General features: G+C 48.1%; 1 protein-coding gene across 1 annotated transcript in view; it reads right to left on the bottom strand.

Moving 5' to 3' along the window:
• The window catches only part of WWC3 (WWC family member 3), a 116,268-nt gene extending 94,028 nt beyond the window's left edge, over positions 1 to 22,240 (bottom strand). Inside the window, exon 1 of the mRNA XM_035029685.1 lies at positions 22,106 to 22,240. The gene's annotated coding sequence lies outside the window, so the exon portion shown is untranslated. The remainder of the gene's footprint in view (positions 1 to 22,105) is intronic.
• Positions 22,241 to 22,249: the final 9 nt, after the last annotated feature.

Raw genomic sequence — 22,249 nt, 5'->3', positions numbered from 1 at the left:
AAAAAAAAAAAAAAAAAAGAGATTCCGGGACGCCTGGGTGGCTCAGTTGGTTAAGCGACTGCCTTCGGCTCAGGTCATGATCCCGGAGTCCAGGGATCGAGTCCCGCATCGGGCTCCCTGCTCGGCAGGGGGTCTGCTTCTCTCTCTGACCCTCCTCCCTCTCATGCTCTCTGTCTCTCATTCTCTCTCTCGCAAATAAATAAAAGCTTAAAAAAAAAAAAAATTTAAAAAAAAAAAAAAGAGATTCCTATGAAGCAGAGCCCTGGGGGTCCTGCCCTCTCCACCCACGCCCAGCTTCCTATCAGATCAGATGAGAACTTCTTTCACTAGAAAGTTCCACCAACTGGCCCAGAACCATCACACCTTCTCGGTTTTGAGCCAAGCCTCCAGCCATCCTTTGGAATTAAGGGTACACAAGGTAAGGGGAAGACGGATGGATAGTGTATTCCTTTAGAGTGGAAACAACATTCCACATTAATATGATTAAAAGGATGTTTCAAGGAAGCACCAACAGTCCTCTGTCCATCAGAAGAAACTGAAAAGAAATACTAAGTGCCCAGCTCCACGGCCTACATGCAAATGCTGAGGTGCCCTGCCCCCTGGCACAGAAGAAACAGGCAGACGAAATGTAACCTCCTGAGAGGCCAAACAACATGGCAAGTCTTGGTGCTGGTACTTCAGGAGGGCCAGGCCATCCTGCAACGTGCTTGAGCATGATGAAGGGCAGCCTACTACACATTTAACAAATGCCCTACACAGAACATTCTGGAGAAGGGGGAGCAGGGAGCTGATGCTGGCTGATTCTCTATGGAACTGCTGGATTCTCTGTTTTAATGACACCTGTCCATTTGGTCAGGTCATCAGTCACCTCTAACTATTGCTTTGTCATGTAGTTATTTGTTTTTTGGGGAGGAGGAGCTTATCAGAACCCCAGGGTAGCTTGAGGGAAGGGGTCTGCATTTTGGAGGGGTTTTGTTTGTTGGTTTTTAGAAAGCTTTCTTGGTATCTTGTAGGACGCCTCAAGAATCACTGGTCCAGATCTGTGGTTCTCGAGCATGGCTGCTAATCAAACCCACCAGAACTTTTAAGAAAAAATGGACACCAGTTGCAAATTGTCATGTCTGCTAAGGGTCCAGTATCCAGAATGTAGAAACAAATTGTCAAATTTTTTTTTTTTAAAGATTTAATTTATTTATTTGAGAGAGCGAGAATGAGAGAGAGTACATGAGAGTGGGGAGGGTCAGAGGGAGAAGCAGGCTCCTCGCCGAGCAGGGAGCCCGATGTGGGACTCGATCCCGGGACTCCAGGATCATGACCTGAGCCGAAGGCAGTTGCCCAACCAACTGAGCCACCCAGGCGCCCCCAAATTGTCAAATTTAACAACAAAAAGGCAAACAACCCAATGTAAAAACAGGCAAGAGGCTTGAATAGATATTTCTCCAAGGTATACAAATGGCCAACAAGCACATGAAAAGATACTATCATTAATCATCACGTAAATGCACATCAAAACCACACTAGGGGGCGCCTGGGTGGCTCAGCCGGTTAAGTGGCTGCCTTCCGCTCAGGTCATGATCCCGGGGTCCTGGGATCGAGCCCCGAGCCCTCATCGCATCCGGCTCCCTACTCAGCAGGGAGTCTGCATCTCCCTCTCTCTCTGCCTGCCACTCCCCCTGCTTGTGCTCTCTGTCAAATAAATAAATAAAATCTTAAAAAAAAACAAACAAAACACAATAGATACCACTGCATTCCCACCCCCCACCAGGATGGCCATTTTTTAAAAAAGCAAACAAAAAACAGAAAACAACAAGAACTGAAGTGGACGTGGAGACACCGGAACCCTCCTACACTGCTGGTAGGAATGGAAAATGGTTCGGTGGCTCCTCAGAAAGTTAAACACAGAATTACCATACGACCCAGCAAATCCAATCCCAGGTACGTGATCAACGATACTGAAAGCAGGCGTTCAAACAGATACGTGTAGTGTGTGTTCACAGCAGCCCTATTCACAACAGCCAAACGGTGGAAACAACTCAAATGTCCATCCTCGAATGAAGGGACAGACGCGATGTGCTCCTTCCATACAGTGAAATGGTACGTGGCCATAAAAAGAAACGAAGCCCCCACACGTGCTACAAAACGGATGCACCTGAAAACAGCCCGCTAGACGCCGAAGACCATATATTCTGTGATCCCATTTCTATGCAATGGCCAGAATCGGCAAACAATAGAGGCAGAAAGCAGCCAGAAAGGAGGGAGGAATAGGGAGTGACTGCTTAATGGGTACAAGGTTTTCTTTTTGGTGGTGAAAATATCTTGGAACTAGATAGATATAGTGGTTGCACAACACTGTGAATGTACTAAATGCCACAGACTTAACCATTTAAAATGGTTAATGGTTAATTTCATGTTATGTGAATTTTACCTCAGTCTTTCAAAATGGGAGAAAAATGGGTAACGGGGCTTCCTGGGCCCTGCTGATCAGAATCTCCTAAGGGGGGGCGCCTGGGTGGCTCAGTCGTTAAGCGTCTACCTTCAGCTCAGGTCATGATCCCAGGGTCCTGGGATCGAGCCCCGCATCGGGCTCTCTGCTCGGCAGGAAGCCTGCTTCTCCCTCTTCCATTCCCCCCTGCTTGTGTTCCCTCTCTCACTGTGTCTCTGTCAAATAAATAAAATCTTTAAAAAAAAAAAAAAAAAGCAAAGCACCAGGTTAGGACACTGGATATGTATATGTACAACTCTAAATTAACACAGAAATGAGAGAATTTCTGTGGCTAAGACCGCAGGGTTTTACCTGATGTTACACTCATCATGGGTAAAGAGTATGACATGCTGTCCCTCCATCCCTCTGGAAAAAAAATAAAATCAATGCATTTTTTGAAATATAAATAGATATATAACACTTGGAAATAAAAAGCGGTGACAAAATCACAGCTACGAGGCACTCGAGAGCAACATAACCAGGACCATGTGTGGATTCAAAACCAGGCCCCCAGAACGATGGGAGGACCCAGAGTTTAGTCTGCGTAGACGAACGCAAACAGGAGAGGTGTCCTCGATAAGCACGGAGCATGGTGTGCTCATTATGAACACGAAGTAAGGGCAAATGTTAACGGCGCTCTTGGGAAGCAACTAAGACCCAAGGGGGTAGGAGAGCCTGAAGCTGCGGCCTGGGCCAGCCCCACGAAAGACTGCTCTCACCCTGAGCCGGCTAACCATCCGTGGCTGGAGATGGCGCCTGCCAGAAAAGGACACGGCCCCCTGACTGTCGATGGCAACACGCAGTCTGAGATTCCGGAGGAAACCTGAGGAGCCGCCTGGAAACAGAACGATGCCTAGGTTGCTCCAGTCCTGTGCAGTGTAGGTATTTCAGAAAGCTCGTTTTACTAATACGGATCGGAGATGGTGAGACACTGTTTTATTACACAACTCCACTAGCGTGGGGGTACTTACCATGAGGGACCACTGCACAGAGTATTCATTTGCTCCTTTATAAAGAAACTGCACTGCAACTGACACTTTCTCCAGCACTTTCTTTTCCTTGCTTCTGGAGAGTTCCGACTTTGATCCTATCTTTCTAGCAAGTGCAAGACCTAATTATCAAAAGAGCGATGGCCTGAAGGTCACACTTCTGTCTCACCTTTACTTGCACAGGAGGAAAAAAGAACTTCACTTCAGTTTCTTTGAAATCCATTCATTAAATACAAGAATGTATCAACTTTACTGTAGGGCTACCTTTTTGGTGAGAAAAAAAATCCAACCACTTCTTACACCTCCCAGCTTTGCAAACATGAAAACATGACCAGCCAACTGCTTTATAAAACCAATTCCAGTAACTCATATGCCTGTGGTACCATTATGTCATTGGTCGGCTTCATGGAAAATTTTCGATTTTTTGTTTATTTTCGTAGTTTGGAATGCGCCAAAGCACCTTCTTCAACTCTGGGTGGAGAGGTAAAGCAACCAAACACCAGTGAAACATAAAGAAGACCGCGGGAGGGGTGCCTGGGTGGCTCAGTCAGTTAAGTATCTGACTCTTGATTTCGGCTCAGGTCATGATCTCAGGGTCATGGGATCGAGCCCCGTGTCGGGCTCCGAGCTCAGTGCAGAATCTGCTTGTTCCTCTCTCTCTGCTCCTCCCCCCACTCACTCTCTCTCTCTCTCTCTCAAATAAATAAATAAGATCTTAAAAAAAAATGGGAAAAAGAGGAAAGACTAAGAGGCGCCATCACTGAAGAGCTCACGGGCGACACTGACTAGCTCCTGTGCAATCCAAGTTGTCTTTGAACTACTATGAGTTTGGAGAGTGTTCCAGGAACTGATCTCGCAGTTCAGGGAGGTAGGAGAACCAGCTTAGCTCTTGCCCCTTTCCCCACCACCTGGCTGGGATTAATCCACATGGTTTTATAACCCTGAAAATGACAAAAACAGCCTTTGTCCCCAAAGTGGCATGCCAGGTTGGTATTTTCACTGGTGCAAAAAAGGGATGACAGCCACTCCAACCAATGAAAATGTGGCTACCAAGCACCCCAAAACAGATGGCAAAAAAGTGACAGGTTTCTCCACTTTACACAAGATAAAAATCAGCCCATCTGAAGGAAACACAGAATTTGGATCCCAAATACTTACTGAGCTGGCACTAGATTTCAGACTGAGATGCTGACAATGACTCAGGGAAATCGTGTGTTTTATCAGTTACATGTCTATATCAAACTTTAGAGCGATTTGTATTTTTAAAGGAGCTGGGTGATATATGGCATAAGAAAAATATTCATAATTTTAAAGGCATAATAAATACACAAGTTTGTATTTAAAAATTAAAAGTAAGTATGTCGAAAGCTCCAAGACAGAGCTGAGTGTTGAGAGTTGCTCGAAGAGGAATTATTGGTTCTGACCACTGCGGTGGCACTTAAAATGGAAATGCTGCTCTGTCCTTCTCCCCTAGATACACATGTGAATGCAAGAAGCTATTCTTGGTAATCCTCGACATTTTTGTCAATATGCCATCTGCATGGTGACATTTGGGAGGTTTATGATACTGGAGGAGGGAGGGTTTGGTTTCTGATGTCTCGGCTTTTAATGCTGAGATTAAGGAGATGACAATCTTGGGTTAACCTGGGCCAGATCAATCACAGAATAATCTACGTGAGACGCCTTCTGAAGCAGCCTACATGTGGCAAACAAAATGGCATCACAGTGCTTCTAGAGAAAAGTCACAACGGGAAAAAACTCTGCAGAGTTGGCCACCACAGGCTCGTATCTTACCATTTTAGATCCCAAACCATCCAACCATTAGAAAGCAACTACCCGCCACTTTTTTTGAATAATAAAACATCAGGTTCTCAACACAAGAATTTGGAACATGAAATGGGCATTCCAAAAGCATATATAAATCTTCTCTAAAGACATACTCTTTAAGTCCCCACACAGCTCAACTGCTAAAATAACAAGAACAAAATACATCTGCTGCACAACATTTCCCGTTCCACAGAATTCCTCGTAGGCACCAGGAGCAAAGCTGAGGAACAGCACAGGCAAAAGGCCCAGCTCCTTTGTGCTGATCCAAACATGACAGCCACACTCTCCGTTCTGGCTGAACCCCGCTCCTCCAAGCCTGCAAGGGTGAAGCAGACGGGCCACTGCCAACACGGGGTCCAGGTCCTTAAGAAACCATGCCTAGGGGCGCCTGGGTGGCTCAGTCGGTTGGGCGACTGCCTTCGGCTCAGGTCACGATCCTGGAGTCCCGGGATGAGTCCCGCATCGGGCTCCCTGCTCGGCAGGGAGTCTGCTTCTCCCTCGGACCCTCCCCCCTCTCATGCTCTCTCTCTCATTCTCTCTCTCAAATAAATAATAGAAAATCTTAAAAAAAAAAAAAAAGAAAGAAACCATGCCTAGGTCTGGGAGCACGCCCACCGCGACCTCTCAGTCTCAGCCCCCATCTCCCGCCCAGTCTTCTTGCTTCAGCTCCCTCCCTCTCAGTCCCCTCACGGCAGTCAGAGAGACCCCAATAAAATGGTAAGTGTCCCCAACAGAAGGCTCCCTGACCTGCTCAGAGTCCCAGGCAGAGTCCCCGCAATGGGGCACCTCTGTGTGCCCTTAAACACGGCAGGAGCCACCTCGCGCCAACCACTCTCCCCCGTCCCCAGGAGCCTCAGCACCTGCGCTTCCTTCTCCGCGAAAGCCTCAGCCCCCAGACACCTCGGGCTCCCTCCTCACCTCCTCACCTTAACAGCGAGGCCTCCCCTGGCAGCCCCTACAAACTCGCCACCCTGCCTGGCCACGTTGCCCAGAGTGAGCACCAATGTGTCATTTCCTAGAACACTGCAACGTGAGCCCCACGGGGGGATGCTTTATCTGTGTGCCCCCGGGGCAGGTTCCCAGCCTCGGCGCGGCTGACACATGGGCCCGATCATTCTTTGTGGTGCCCTGCCCCGTGCACGGTGGGATGCTGAGCAGCGGCCCGGCCTCCACCCGCTACGTGCGGGCACGACCGCCCCTGCCTCCGGACATTGTCACATGACCCCTGGAGGACAAAACCGCCCCTCGCTGACAACCCTTGTTTTAGTGGAGCTGGTGAATCTAAGTGAGGGTGGAAATATCTTTTACAGCTTTGGCCACATGCTGCTAGGAAAATATCTACGCTAACTGTTGAAATGACTGTTAATTGTTTTTCACTGCCTCCCTCTAACCCCATTTCACCCCCTTTCCCGTCTCCCCCCACTGGCATGTGAGCCCCGCAAGAGTGAGAACTTTCCCGAGGCGCTGGGATGGACGTGGACCCGTGTTCTGAGAAGCCCTTCCAAGGCCCAAACAGCACAGTGGTTTGGGTAAACTTAAAATTATCCCAAAACTAAGTTCATCCGTTCAATGTACAGCCAAAAGCTATTAATACACATACGAAAACTGTCTTGTAGATATTGCACAAAGTTGCTGAGAAGGTGTAGCTGAACATCTTGACCTTGAATCAACTTCACCTATTCTTAATACCTGTCCAATATTAAGTATCCAACATTAACTACGGAACGAGGTCTGATCATATGATGTGAATTATTTCAGAGTCTCCGACATCCCTGAGTGCTACGAATACCAAGTTCCAGAACCAGATGATACCAAAACCTGGAAATGAATAATTCTGTACATATTTGGGGTATTTTCAGATTCGTATCTGACAGAGAGAGACACAGTGAGAGCGGGAACACAAGCAGGGGGAGTGGGAGAGGGAGAAGCAGGCTTCCCGCTGAGCAGGGAGCCCGATGCGGGGCTCGATCCCAGGACCCCGGGATCATGACCTGAGCCGAAGGCAGCCGCTTAACGACCGAGCCACCCAGGCGCCCCTCAGATTTGTATCTAAGCTAACGTGACAATAATGAAAGTTAAACATGAGAAAGCTCTGGGTGTGTTAACACAGTACACAAACAAGCATGACGTCATTCTCGGATTGGCCAAGTAGGGCCCATGGTCCACACTTCGGGACTGTCTCTGGCTGCTTCTGAGCCACAACAGCAGAGCTGAATGGTTGCAACAGACGCCCCGTGGCCTGGAAAGCCGAAACTATTTCTTCTCTAGCCCTTTACCAAAAAAGTTTGATGGCTCTGCTCTAATCTGTTAATTATCTTCGGTAACATTTCATTTCCAGCAACTTCACTTACCCAGCCACAAAACCAAGAGAAGGCAAAGAACAGCTGCAAGCAGAGAGGAAAAATAGGTATGATAACCTCTGACCGCCCGTCTGTACACTGGTGGGCCCCCAGGGCCACAGAGCTACGAGGAAAATAACGACGCAACTCAGAAGCAGAAGTGATATGACGGAGGGAGGAAAGTTTGCTAGGCCAAAGAAAAAAGATACTGAAGACACAATGCGGAATGACTAATATGATCACAAAAAACAATTAAAATGTGTCTATTATGCACTAGACATTGATCCAAGTGCCCCCATTTTATGGAAGAGGAAACTGAGGCTCAGAGGGCCCAAATACTGCCTTAGGGCACATATCCAATGGCAGAGCCAGGAGTCAGACTCAAGACCGTCTATGGCTAAAGTTGGGGCTCACCACACTTGGGCGGTCCCTATGGTCAGTGGTACATTCCGGGACATACCAATGCCCCTGTTCACCCATCCAAACCCTATCAAGAAAATGTCACGTTTTAATATATCTAAGAAACGAGGGGCGCCTGGGTGGCTCAGTCGGTTAAGCGTCTGCCTTCGGCTCAGGTCATGATCCCAGGGTCCTGGGATTGAGTTCCGCATCGGGCTCCCTGCTCTGCAGGGAGCCTGCTTCTCCCTCTCCCTCTGCCCCTCCCCCTGCTTGTGCTCTCTCTCTGTCTCTCTCTCTGTCAAATAAATAAATTAAAAAAAAATATATATATATATAAGAAATGAAAAGCATGTACTACAATTTTAAGAAGTTCTTCCAAAAATGTGTGAAAGTGGGGCGCCTGGGTGGCTCAGTCGTTAAGCGTCTGCCTTCGGCTCGGGTCATGATCTCAGGATCCTGGGATCGAGCCCCACATCGGGCTCCCTGCTCGGTGGGAGGCCTGCTTCTCCCTCTCCTTCTCCCCCTGCTTGTGTTCCCTCTATCGCTGTGTCTCTGTCAAATAAATAAAAATCTTTAAAAAAAAAAAAAACTGTGTGAAAGATAAGAATGCTGATATTTAAAGGCCCAAGTATCAACTGGTCCTTTAGCCACAAACTTCATTTTACTCCAAACACTGCCACATCATCAGGTATCACATCAGCTATTCTAAAACAAATAGCAGTGCTAGAAGATAAATTCCCTTAACCAACTGAGCCACCCAGGCGCTCCAAGCTTTTTAAATTTTATTTTATTTTAAGATTTTATTTATTTATTTGACAGAGAGAGCGAGAGCACAAGCAGGGGGAGCGGCAGGCAGAGGGAGAGGGGGATGCAGGCTCCCCGCTGAGCAGGGAGCCCGACACGGGGCTCGACCCCAGGACCCTGAGATCATAACCTGAGCCAAAGGCAGACGCTTAACTGACTGAGCCACCCAGGCGCCCAAAGCTTTTTTTATTTTTAATGGAAGTATAGTTGACATACAATATTATATTGCATGGACATTCTGAGGAGCCCAGAAGCCTTTTGCACGGTTAGAGGCTGCCAAGTCTAACCTACATAGCCTGGTCTGTCCAACCACCAAAGCAAAGTAACCACTTGAATGTAAAAACAGGTTCACTTTAAAAGATTTTTTTTAAAACAATTCTACTGAGGGGGCACCTGGGTGGCTCAGTCATTTGAACGTCTGGCTCTTGATCTGGGCTCAGGTCATGATCTCCGGGTCCTGGGATGGAGCTCATATCGGGCTCCGCACCCAGCGGGGACTCTACTTGAGGATTCTTTCTCTCCCTCTCCCCTGCACCCTGCTCACGCACTCACTCCCTCTCTAAAATAAATGAACAAATCTTTTAAAAGTAAATAAATAAGACAATTTTATTGCGGTATAATCTGCATACCATAAAATCCTCCCCTTTTATGTGTACAATTCAGTAATTTTTAGTAAATTTACCAAGTTGTACAAAACATAATCCAGTTTAAGAACATTCCCATCACCACAGTAACATCCCTGGTGCCCACTGGCAGTCACTCCCTTTTCCTACCTCCGGCCCCAGGCAACCAGTAATCTACTTTCGAGCTCTATGGATTTGCCTTTGGGGGACATTATGTTGTCTTGTGTGTCTTTGAGGTTCATCTACCCCTTCCCTTTTCATGTGAAATCTAGCCAGTACTCGGGGACTGCAGTGCCTGCACACCACAGTTTAATGCTGGGATGGGTGTGAGGCTGGGGAAGAGCTGGAGAAAGCATAGAACGTTCTCCACAAATCACTGTTCAATGAATGCCATATGACGTGACTAGCCTAAATGAAATGAAGCCTCAGAGCACTTCTAACAAGTCTGTCAAATGCACGAAAGATAAATGAATACCCACAAAAGAGAGATACAGGAGAAACTTAAAAATATTAGGTTTGAGCTATACAAATACCAACAACTCAACAGTTCTAAGAACTCCTGGAACAGAAAAAAGACATTAGTGGAAAAACTGGTATAACCCAAATAATGTCTGGAGTTCTAGTAACAGAACAAAACTGGCTTCTTAGCGTTGACAAATATACTATGGTGAAATAAGATGTTAACAATGGGGGAAACCTGTCTTACCTTCACAGCTTTTCTGTAATTCTAAAACATTCCGAAATAGATGTGTATTAAAACCAACCAACCAACCACTGGTTTGCATTCATCCCATGCCTATGACGATCTCCTGAAGCAAACGTGGAAAAAACAGCACGGCAGAGAAAACAACCGCACATAAGCAGCACTCTAATTACAGCATTCGTATAATGGTAAATATCAAGAGGCAATCTAACTGGTCAGAAACAGAGGACTATTGGGCGCCTGGGTGGCTCAGTTGGTTAAGCGACTGCCTTCGGCTCAGGTCATGATCCTGGAGTCCCTGGATCGAGTCCCGCATCGGGCTCCCTGCTCGGCGGGGAGTCTGCTTCTCCCTCTGGCCCTCCCCTCTCTCATGCTCTATCTCATTCTCTCTCTCAAATAAATAAATAAAATCTTAAAAAAAAAAAAGAAACAGAGGACTATTTACTGAACGATGGCACAGCTGTCTGGGGGCGGCCTACAGCCCCAACAATCAGAACGTGGGTGATGGAAGCTACATGGAAGCAACACATGAGTGATGACACCTCGGCTGGTTGCAAATAACAGAAACCGCAGTTTGACCAGCTCTGAAGGATAAGTAGACGTTGCCATTTCACATTTCATATAAGAAAAGGTGCTGCAGGCAAGTAGCTCTAGAACCTTCAGTCAGCCACCACCCACCTTACCAAGGATGCGGCCTCTCCCCTCTGCCACCCTCAGCTTCTCAGCCAGCTCCCTCCTGGGTTTTGTGGCAGCTCTGAATTTGGGTGGAGACAGGACATCAATCAGCAGGGAGAGGAGTTCCTTCCATGTAGGTCCATGGGAACAAAGGGCCTTGTCCTCGACTATGCCTGTCCCACACCTCCCCCTGTGCTCACTGCACAGCTCTGGGCTGTGTGCTCTTGCCCCAGCCAACCGCAGGCCTAGCTGCTCTAGGACAGGCTCAGAGCGGCCTTAGACGCCGCTGGTATCTGGGGCCAAAGCACCGTTCATTGTGGCGGGGGCTGTCCTATGCATGGTAGGACATTTAACAGCATTCCTGGCCTCTACCTCCTAAATGCCAGTTGCACCCCATCCCCAACCCCCAGTTATGACAATCAAAAATGTCACCAGACATTGCCAAATGGCCCCAGGGTGGGGGGTGGGGGAGAGGGGGACAGAATCACTCCTAGGTGAGACCCACTGGCTTTGAGCAAGCAGGACTTCGCCAGGAGCTGCAGAGGGGGTCACATCCCCTGAGTCAAGACAAGGGTGGCCACGCCAACAAAATGTGGGCTCTGAAGCTGACAAAGAGGACCGCTCTTGAGAACTCTAGAATATATGAGAAAAACGAAGTGAAATACAGAAATACACAAATACGTAAAACCTGTTTCTACATGCATAATTGCATTCAACATTTATTGAGGACCCACAATGTGCTCGGTACTGCGCAGAAAAAGCAGAGTAAAATCTAAGTAAGTCAAAGGAAAGGAAATGGTTTAAATTAAAAAAAAAAAAACTGTAACTGCTTGGTCCCTTCATTCTCTGATTTCTTTTTTTTTTTTTCTTTTTTAACTTTTTATTTTGAAACAATCATAGATGCACAGAAAGTTGCCAAGAAATGTATGGGGAGTGTCCCCCACCCAGTCTCCCCCCAGGGTCACATCTGGCATAATAACCACAGCACAAAGCCCGACCAGGTAACTGACACTGGTATACTCCACACAGCTTCCTCGGAGTTCCCGCGTGTGCGTGAGCGGCTGTACATACTATGTACTAGTTCCAGGCCGTTTCATCACATTTGTAGCTTCCATAACCACAATCAAGATCTAGGAATATCCCACTAACAAGCCTCCCTCGAGTGACTTTTAGAGCCACATCTACCCCTGCCCCCCATCCCTAACCCTTGGCAACTACTGATCTGTTCTCCATCTAACATTATTTTAAAAACGCTATATAAACAGAATCATACCAATTTCCTTCTGTGTGTTGTGTTGCCTGGAATCATATGGTGGTTTGGGGTTTGATTGCCTCTCAGTTTGTTCTGACAAGGAACGGGCTAATAAAGGGTTCTCCCTGTAACACGGGTCCCAGAGGGTCTTTTCTGCACCTCCAGGTCTGCGAAGGGGGATGTGGAAGGGTAGGGAACAGCTGGATTTCTTCTTTCCATCTGCATGTTCTGAGCAGGCACGTATGTGCACACATACAATTCCCTTAATGGGCCTTTAAAGCCCACTGAAGTTCATAAAGTACAGGTCGGGGGGGAGCATTTACCCAGGAGCACAAAAGAACGAGTCCCTTACTCAAATTCTCCCAGGAACTAAAGCTTCTTGTACCTTTAAGCCTTAGCTTTTTTTTTTTTTTTTAGATTTTATTTATTTATTTGAAAGAGAGAGGGGGAACACAAGCAGGGGAGGGGGCAAAGGGAGACAGAGAAGCGGGCTCCCTGGGGCTCAATCCCAGGACCTGGGATCATGACTTGAGCCCAAGGCAGAGGATTAACCAACTGAGCCACCCAGGTGCCCCCCTAAACCTTAGCTTTTTAACTGTGTATTCTTTCCAGCTCTACTGAGATATAATTGACATATAATATTGTGTAAGTTTAAGGTATACAATATGACAATTTGATACTTATATTGCAATATGATGATCACCACAGCATTAGCTAACACCTCTATCACATTACATATTTACCATTTTCTTTTTGTGCTGACAATATTTAAGATCTACTCTCTTAGCAATTTGAGGATACAACACAGTACTGTTAACTATAATCACAATGCTGTACACTAGATCCCCAGAATTAAATGTGTATTTTTAATGAAAATCTTTTTTCTTTTTTTTCCATAAGGAGAGAGAAACAGAGAGAGAGCACTGGGGGTGGGGGCAGAGGGAGAGGGAGAGAGAATCTTAAGCAGGCTCCCCAACACGGGGCTCAATCTCACGGCCCCGAGATCATGACCTGAGCTGAAACGAAGAGTCGGATGCTTAGCTGACTGAGCCACCCAGGTGCCCCTAATGAAAATCTTTCTAAATGTGGTTATTTTCCTGCCTCCTTAGTCTTAATTTACATATTATTTAAATGATCTAACCTAACTATCCCTGGTTGTCTTACAACAGATACAACATCCTTTTTGAAGACGTTTCTATGGAGGGGTTCCTTGACTAAAACGTCCCCGCTGGCTTTTATGATCCCGAGCCCCTTTCCTCTCGGTGGTTAGACTTCCCACTGGGGTCTTCGGGTCTTACCCTGTGCCCCACCCCCTGCACGCCCACTGACCAACGGTTACCTTAATGAATCCTGTATTCTAAGATCTGGGGTCAGCAAACATTTTCTGTAAAGAGCCAGACGGTAATATTTTCAGCTTGGTGGGCCACACAGTCTCTGTCCAGCAACTTAAGTCTGTCCTTGTAGTCAGTTATAGCTCGAAAGCAGCCACAGCGTGTGGACCTAAGCTCCAATAAAACTTTATTCATGGACACTGAAATGTGAATTTCACAAAACACTACTCTTCTTTTTATTCTTCTTCAGCCACTTAAAAATGGAAAGCCCATTCTTCTCCTGCAGGCTGGATAAAAACAGGCGGTGGGCTGGGTTCGGCCTATGGGCTACTGATGGCCAACCCTGTCCTAGGATCTCCCAGGGCCAGCCATGATGCTCGGGAAACACTTTACACAGAAACATTGGTTCATCGACTAACAAGTATGTCATCCTCCTTATCTGTGTGAGAAAATCTAGGCACAGGGACATTCAGGGCCTTGCACGGCTGCGTGGCGCGGGGTGGGGGGGGCAGGAGCTTGGCTGGGGCGTCGGTCTCTGGCCTGAGGGCTGCCCCGCCGCGCCGCCCCCCCACCACCACCACCACGGGCAGCACACTGGTAACCACTGGGGCACTAGCTTCTTACTCCGCAGACGCTCTCTCTGCTTCCCCGGCGGCGTTTGCAGCTCCTTGAGGAAAAGGGCTGGGTGATGTTTGTTTGTTATTCTCCATGGCACTCGGCACAGGCGTAGCATCTAGATATTATTAAAAAGTCTTACTACATGTTAGTTTTTTGGCTCCCCATCCCTAATGATAAAAAGAAATGTGGAAGATTTTATACTTCTCTCTTTCTCAAAGGAACGAATCAAAGGCTAAGTTAAGGAACAAACGAAAAGCTGAACTCTCTTTTTCTGGAGGGTCAATTGATTTTTCTTAGAGTGTGCTGGCTGCTCCCGTGGGCACAGTTCACACAGCTGCCCTCGGTTACGATCACGTGAGGGAATGTCCCTGTATTAAACCAAAAGCAGAAGCATAAAACCAGACCCCTACAACGGGGATGAACCTCGAAAACATTAGGCTAGACGAAAGAAGCCCCCCACAAAAGGCCACATATCCCACGATTCCATTTAGATGGAGCGCCCAGAATTGGCAAAGCCAGAGAGAGCGAAAGCGGCCTGGGGGGGTGGGGGTGGGGGGGCCAGGGGCTGTGGGGAGGGGCAAACGGGGAGTGGCTGCTTCATGGGGACGGGGTTTCCTTCGGGGGTGAAGGAATGTTCTGGGACTGGACAGAGGGGGCGGGTGCACAACACTGTGACCACTAAACGCCACGGAGTCGCTCACTTTTTTTTTTTGTTAAAGATTTTATTTATTTATTTATTTGACAGAGATACACAGTGAGAGAGGAAACACAAGCAGGGGGAGTGGAAGAGGGAGAAGCAGGCTCCCCGCAGAGCAGGGAGCCCGATGTGGGGCTCGATCCCAGGATCCCGGGACCCTGGGACCATGACCTGAGCCGAAGGCAGACGCTTAACCACTGAGCCACCCAGGCGCCCCACGGAGTCGCTCACTTTAAAAGGAGTAATTCTGTTATGTGAAATTGACCTCAGTAAAAAAAAATTTTCAAGAATGGTGGTAGATCTGTATATTCCAATAGTGGAAAGAGCAACCAGACATATTAAATGAAAGTGTCAAGTCACGGGGGAAAACAAGTTGACAGTATGATCCCACTTATGTAAAATCCCAAGACAGAGGTCCAGCTTTATGCACATGTATCTAGGTAGAGAGTAGAGAAGGGACGAGAAGGACACACAGCAAGCTGTTACGGGAGGTTCCCTCTGGGAAGGGGCAGATGGGGATTTCCATGTGTTCTGCATATTCATGCACTGTTTCCTTCTCATGTGGCAAGAATGCTTCAGCGGGCTCCCCGTGTCATAGAAAAAACACCCCAGGTCCCTGTGGACCTGCACATTTCAAAGGGCAGCTGTGCACGGGAGCCCAGCGCCAAGCGAGCACCGAGAGTTGCCATGATGCCAAACCGTGAACTTGCACGGAGTTTCCCGCTGCTTCGGCTGCGTCCGTCAGTTGATTGATCAGTCATAAGAAGTGCATTACTTCACAAACAAGTCGCACAGGCTTCGGAAGGACGGCATCCCGCCGTCCTTAAAAACGTCCGTTTTCTCTGAGAAGCGGGCCAGTGTGCGTGAGGGCCATTTCTGGGCGAGAGAGACTGGAGGCGGGGCGCAAACGTGTGCAGCGGCAGCCAGGCCAGCCCCGCGCTGCTCTCGGGGGGCCAGGCCCCCGCACGGCCCGTCGGGCCACAAAGCCCCGCGCTCCCCCATTCCAAGCCCTCACGGGCTAGCTCGCCCGGGCGTCCCAGGCCAACGGACACTGCCCTGCATGAACGGACACCTGGGGAGAAAGGGCAAGGAAACACGTTCGCTGGGGCCCGGAGGAGCAGTCCCCAGGCAGTCCGCAACCGAGAGCTCTCCGTTACAAGCCTGCAGTGCCGAGCACAGGGGCAGAACGGCAAACGTCCACCTCAGATCAACATCGGAACCCCGTCCTGAGTCGTGACACCTTCTGCAGAAAGCGCAATCCACTCGAGGCTCGTGCTAGGGAACAGAATCTGAAGCCTGAAACGCGGGGCTCCCTGGGCACCACGTGCGGAGGGCCCTGGGACTCTGGGGGAGCCCTGGCGCCCGGGAGAGGCCGGCTCTAGCTATCGGGGAGCCAGAACAAGCAGCAAGCGAATGAGAACAGACAACAGCTGATCCGCGCCGCCCAAGAGCTCGGGTCGCTCACGGACCACACGAGGCCGTGTTTACATTCTGTCACTGTAAACACGGGAACGGTCATGTTTCTGGGAGGAGAACAGCTGCAGTGGACACAGTGCAACTCAAGCCACGCCTGCTTCCTCTACTCCGCACGGAACACCTGGACGAGGGGGGCACGTCGGGGCGGCTTCCAAACCGTGCCCTCGCCACACAGCGGAGCGGCACTTGGCAATGAAAAGGCACGGAGCACTGATCTACACTGCGACGCGGACGGACCACGAAGAGATCACGCTGAGCAAAATAAGCCAGACACAGGGGGCCACGGAGTGTATGATGCCACTTAGATGAAATGTCTAGAACAGGCAACTCTACAGAGAAAGCACACGAGCAGTTGCCAGGGGCTGAGGGGGGTGGGGAGTGGCTGCTAATGGCTCTAGGGCTTCTTTCTGGGGTGACGGGAAAGTTCTGGAATTAGACAGTGGTGATGGTGGCACAAGCCTGTGAATATACTAAAAACCACGACATTGTGCACTTTAAAATGGTACATTTCATGCTATGGAAATCTTCTCTCAATTTTTTTTTAAGTGAGGATAATTTTCAGGGCGAATCCAGTTGATCCATACACTCAGAGGCCTCCCCCACGGTGGAGACGGCCGCCTTCCCGTGGGACAGGGCTCCTAGCGGCAGAAAGAGCTCATCCGGCCCGGTGGCTCTCTGGTGTCCTGACGGAGCTCCACACGGCCTGCAGAGGCCGGACTCACCTTGCAGGGCTCTGTGTCCCAGTGGCGCCGAGGCTCATACATCACGGCCGCTCAGAAGCTCTCCAGCCTGGCACGATGGCCGGCCCACCCACCCAAGTGCAGGGCTTGCTGTCTGGGGGCTGCCCTAACCTGCTCCCTTTCTCCTTCCCTCTCGTTTCCTTAGCCCCTTGAGCTTTAAAGAAATAAAAAAGAGGACCCTCCATTTAGAAGACACTGGACATTCCACAGCTGCACAAGCACCCTTTGAAGATGCCCTCACCACAGCGAGGTGTGAAAGCCCCATGGGGCAGGGACTTGTCTGCTGGCGCTCGCCGCTGGAGCCGAACCCTGGAGGAGCACCTGGGACGGAGAGGCTGTGCAACAGTTATGGAAAGAATGAATGAATGAATGAATGAATGAACGAACAAATACACAGAGGCAGGATACTTAAAAGTGGGTGGGGTTTGGGCAGCTGAGGGGCATACCAGAAAGAGTACCGGGTCCCGGCCAGAAGACTCCGCTCCAGTCCCTGTCCTTCCAACTGCCAGCAGGACGTCCCCATAGCTGTGGCCTGCACTGCGAAATGAGGAGCTTGCACAAGACAGTCCAAGCACTTCCAACTCCCAAGCTGAGGGTTCCAAGCTCTGCGTGGTCTTGCCCAAGTCTCACCTCCCTCACACAAAGATGCTGGCTCAGTGAAACTGACCTCAGTGATTCCGAACAGCCCTCGGGCACTTCCTGCCTCCAGCACTTTCTTCACATTCCTCCTTCTCCCCAGCTCCCAGAAAGCCCAGGAGAAACTCTCAACAGAGGAAATCAATGGAAGACACCCCCCCACCCCAACTCAAATGAGCCCTCCCTCCTTTTCTCAGAAGCCATCACCACCTCGTGACCACTGTCTTCATTTTGTATGTCTGTCTCCCAACTCCCAGAAAACCTGGGTCTCCATCCACCTTCGAGAACACAGGAGGCCAACAATCTCTGTAAATATTTCTTCATTTTACTGGATTTAAATGGGAATTACTGAATTCAGGAGAATTTAACTGTGCTTTAATCCATCAGAGTAATTTTACTGAATGTATTGGAAAGGCAACCAACATTACCAAAGGACCTAGGCTAGAAGAAGCTCACCAGGCTCTCCAGGTGGCTTTTAACATTTAATGCCCGACCCGCGGGTTCCTGAAGCAGAACCTACCAGAGAAGGTGGAACACGTTATTTCCACTTCCAAAATCAGAGTGAAAAGGGAGGAAAGGAAACAGAGATTTCTAAACATCCGGGATCTATTTTCAGAAATGACTTTTCCATTCACTTTTCTTAAAAAAAAAAAAAAAGATACTAGGCCAAGAATAGACCAAGAAATGATTGTTTATCATCTAAATGGACAAAGATTCTTCCAGGAGCCCACCCCTTATGGCCTTAAAAGCAAGACACTCCCCCATGTTCATACAAACAGTACCAATAATCTTTAAAACATGAAAAACGGAGAAATCATTGTCTGTTTATCAGAAAGTTTGTACAATCCAGAAATAGAGTCTGTGGAGTAAATATAGTAAACCTCCTATTAATTAATACTAAATAAAGGTCGCAAGAAGGTGGCAATGATGTCATCCGGCTCGGTTATATGGGGCTCCGGCCTGGCAAATTCCCAAACCATGGATTGTTTTCTCCATAAAACAACAGCCTGTTCAAAGGAATGTTAATATACCATAGAATTTCTCCAATTGGAGGTCAAATCCCATCTCGAGAACAAATGGGTCCCTGAAAGTTTATGTCATGATATAATCTGGGCCGTCCACCATCATCAGGACCATTTATATTCTGCTTTGATCTCAAATGTGATATGGTCCACCATCCTTAAGCTGCTCGAGGCTGGCCTTCCAGTATTGTAATCTCAACTGAGCTCCAAGAAGCAGAACATGAAGTTTCAATCACTCAGTCCATCTACAGGGTAACATCAACACAATCGCACAAGAAGCGCACACATACACAACTGTCAAAGGCACTAAATTCTTCCAAAGGAGGTGAATATGTTCTTCCCATGTTTTCTGCCTAAATAGCAAATATCTTTGTATAGAGTGGTCACTGAACTCCGAATTAATATACGTAGAATACATACATGTAACTAATGGAAACCACACAAGACTCACCCAAAGAAACTACCAGCCATAGAAACAATCAACTTTATATTTTTTTAACAAGGTCTTTGGGTACGATTCGCAGGAAACTATGAAAATTATACAGACAGTACTGATCGGCAGAGATAGTGAATTGAAGCCTAAGGCAGGTTCAAAATCAAACCAAAAAAACTTTGTTTTGAAAATGCTGAGATTTTTTTATACATCTGTAGCCACATCTGTAAAGATTATTTCCTTAGGCTTGCAATCTTTTGGCTGTGACCTGAGAAAGAAATTACAACTCCAGTAATTCACCAACACACCCTGAGCTGCCAATATCAAATGTTGTTAAACACAACATTGAATGGAATCACTATAAAACTCTATAAGAGGGGCACCTGGGTGGCTCAGTCGTTAAGCGTCTGCCTTTGGCTCAGGTCATGATCTCAGGATCCTGGGATCAAGCCCCACATCAGGCTCTCTGCTCTGCAGGAGGTCTGCTTCTCCCTCTCCCACTCCCCCTGCTTGTGTTCCCTCTCTCCGTCAAATAAATAAATAAAATCTTTGAAAATAAATAAATAAATAAAACTCTAGAAGAGATTATTTACAACCCTTGGCCCTCAGTTACTTTGCTTACAGGAGCATACCTTACGCTATTATAGCTTTTACTAAATTGTATATGAAATAATGGTTTAAGTCAGCAACAATTTTCGCCTCACCTACTACATTCATTTAGTCCTTCCTAATTTCGTTTTCTTTACAAACCTATTTATTTATTTATTTATTTGCCACTCTCCTATCAGTTCTCTGGAAGCTGGAGAAAGTCCCTGAACACCGTCTTCCAGTTGTGTGAATTAAACACAACTCCAAAAGGGTTTTAACTGTCAGATGCACATGGAGAAAATGTGCTCCGACAAACAGTTTTTTCCATATAATAAAAATCAGTTACAACTTTAAAGGATAATCAGTCACCCACAAAAATCGGCAAGGTTCTGTTTTGAAAGAGGAAGAAGAATGGCTATTACACCATTCGCCATTTACACCCTTCTGTAGACTCCACTTAAATGTTTGTGGCTTGCTGAGCATTCCATACATATTTCGGGCAAGGTATTATGGGAGCTGAAGTACAAGCTGTCCCCTACTGAATTTTCACTCACTATAAAAACAATGTCCCATAAAAGTATACACATGTTTTTACTTTATAAAAAATGTAAAATATGCGCTTTTGTTCACTCTATCAATACTTTAACATTAGAAACGGGACTTTCAAAAAATCTCTAACGCAAGTGATGTCTGAAAAGGGTGAAAATGTCATTCAGTAACACAAACGGATTTCTGGAAAAAAGAACATAGGAAACGTGTACGAAACACACAGAAAGGAAGATTCTACAAGCTGACTCCTGTGGGGTCTGCTCACCTATGTCCTGGGTCATACCATTAAAATGGAAAGTTGCACATTTATATTTTTCATCTTGAATCCCCACTGCAATGTAACCACAACTGTTTTATATTACTCTCATAAAATGAGCCTTAGCCTTTTCTAAGCCAAACAGGATTTTTAATTGGTTCATTTTCCAGTTGTTTGGGTTTTTAACAGACATACAGCATAAAAGGGCGCTCCGTTCCAAGCAGTTCTACCAATTCCAGAACCATCCAAGGCTTGATCAAACAGCTGTGGCTCTAGCCTTTGGTTAAAATTATTATATGATCTCACCTGATTTTCAAAATAACTAAGCATCTTTTTAACTCATAAAACTGCTAGGATTTATCTAAGTTTCTGGGTCCAGAAGTTAGCTGTGTTCAGGGAGAATGTCAGGGAAACACAATCATTTTGCTTTGTTTTGTTTTTCCCTATCTGAACCCAGAGAGATCCTTCAAACAATAATCCAACAGCTTCCCTCCTCCAAAGTTTATTTTCAAACGCCAGGGCCATGCAGCGCCGCCTTTCCTGTGCAGGTAAGGAGGAGGCAGGAGCAATGTCATCGCACTGAGCCTTTTCAAGTCTTAAAATCACCGGGAAGCCTGCAGCATTTCCTTTCTGGAACCCAGGCCCAGCGCAGGGATAAGTTGCTCCCGACAGGACAAGATATCAGGTAACCACTAGAAACACTTGGTTTCAACAGAATTCCCAATTACACACACACACACACACACACACACACACGCATCTCTCCAAAAAAGCAGAACCACTGAAACCAGCCATCACACAGAAAGTTAAGGAAAAGCATCATTACGCGAACTTAATTAAATGCAATCTGGTAGTGCTAGAAGATTCCATTTTTTACTCCATGGGATATAGTCACATGAATAATAAGACAACTTAGCGCCCTATTCACATCTTGCACAAAAAGGAAACCTGAAATTCAACTCTTGTTTTTCGTTTACTCTAAAAGCATATGGGTCTAATCATATTCCATTCTGGCTGCGGTACACTAGGCTATTTCAATCAGAATTTTAACTCAGTTTTTAAAAGGCGCTAAAGAGCCACCATCATAGTCTGGGAGCAGGCTCTCCCAACTCCAAAAGAACTGGAAATCCCTGCAGTGGCCCATCTGGCACCAGTCTTTGGATGGAAACTAGGCTGAGCCCGCCAGACAAGGAACCCACACCACGAAGCTGGAGCGCACGTTTACGCTCCAAGATGACAGCTCATCTGGCCACCGCGGGGCCCGGGGCGGTGGGCCGCTGAGGCCCGGGAGGGATGGGCGAGGCCGCGGCGGAAAAAGGAAAAGAGGGCCATCCGTCAGCCCTGGGAGAGGAAATTCCAGGCGCCCAGCTTCCAGGCGCCGGTCAGCGGGTGACGTGAGGGAACCAAGTCACTGTGTCGGCCCCGCAGCGGGGGCCGGGAGGCGGCCGGGGCTCCGCACTCCGGGGGCTCGAGGCCGGAGAGGGGGCGCTCGATCCTCGTCCAAGGCCCCAAGGTAGGGGCGTGGGGCGCCCGGATCGTGGCCGGGGCCCCGAAGACACGCGATCTTCGCCCAGACCCGGAGGCCTCCCGGCGTCCTCGGTCCCCTCCCAGAGCCCAAGGGATGGAGCGCCCGGATCCCGGCCCCGGTCCGCGCCCCCGCCCTTACCGGTCGCGGGGGTCGATCCACGACGTCTGGCGCGTGTTGTGGTCGATGTAGAAGACGCGGCCGTCGTAGTCGCGCGCCTCCTCCCAGCCGGCGGGCAGCGGCAGCTCGGCGCTCTCCCGGGCCCGCGGCGGCGGCGGCGGCGCG

Source organism: Mirounga leonina, unplaced genomic scaffold, assembly GCF_011800145.1.
Source record: "Mirounga leonina isolate KUSES-001 unplaced genomic scaffold, KU_Mleo_1.0 Mir_268, whole genome shotgun sequence".
Lineage (NCBI taxonomy): Eukaryota > Metazoa > Chordata > Mammalia > Carnivora > Phocidae > Mirounga > Mirounga leonina.
This window is presented reverse-complemented; position numbering and strand designations above follow the sequence as displayed.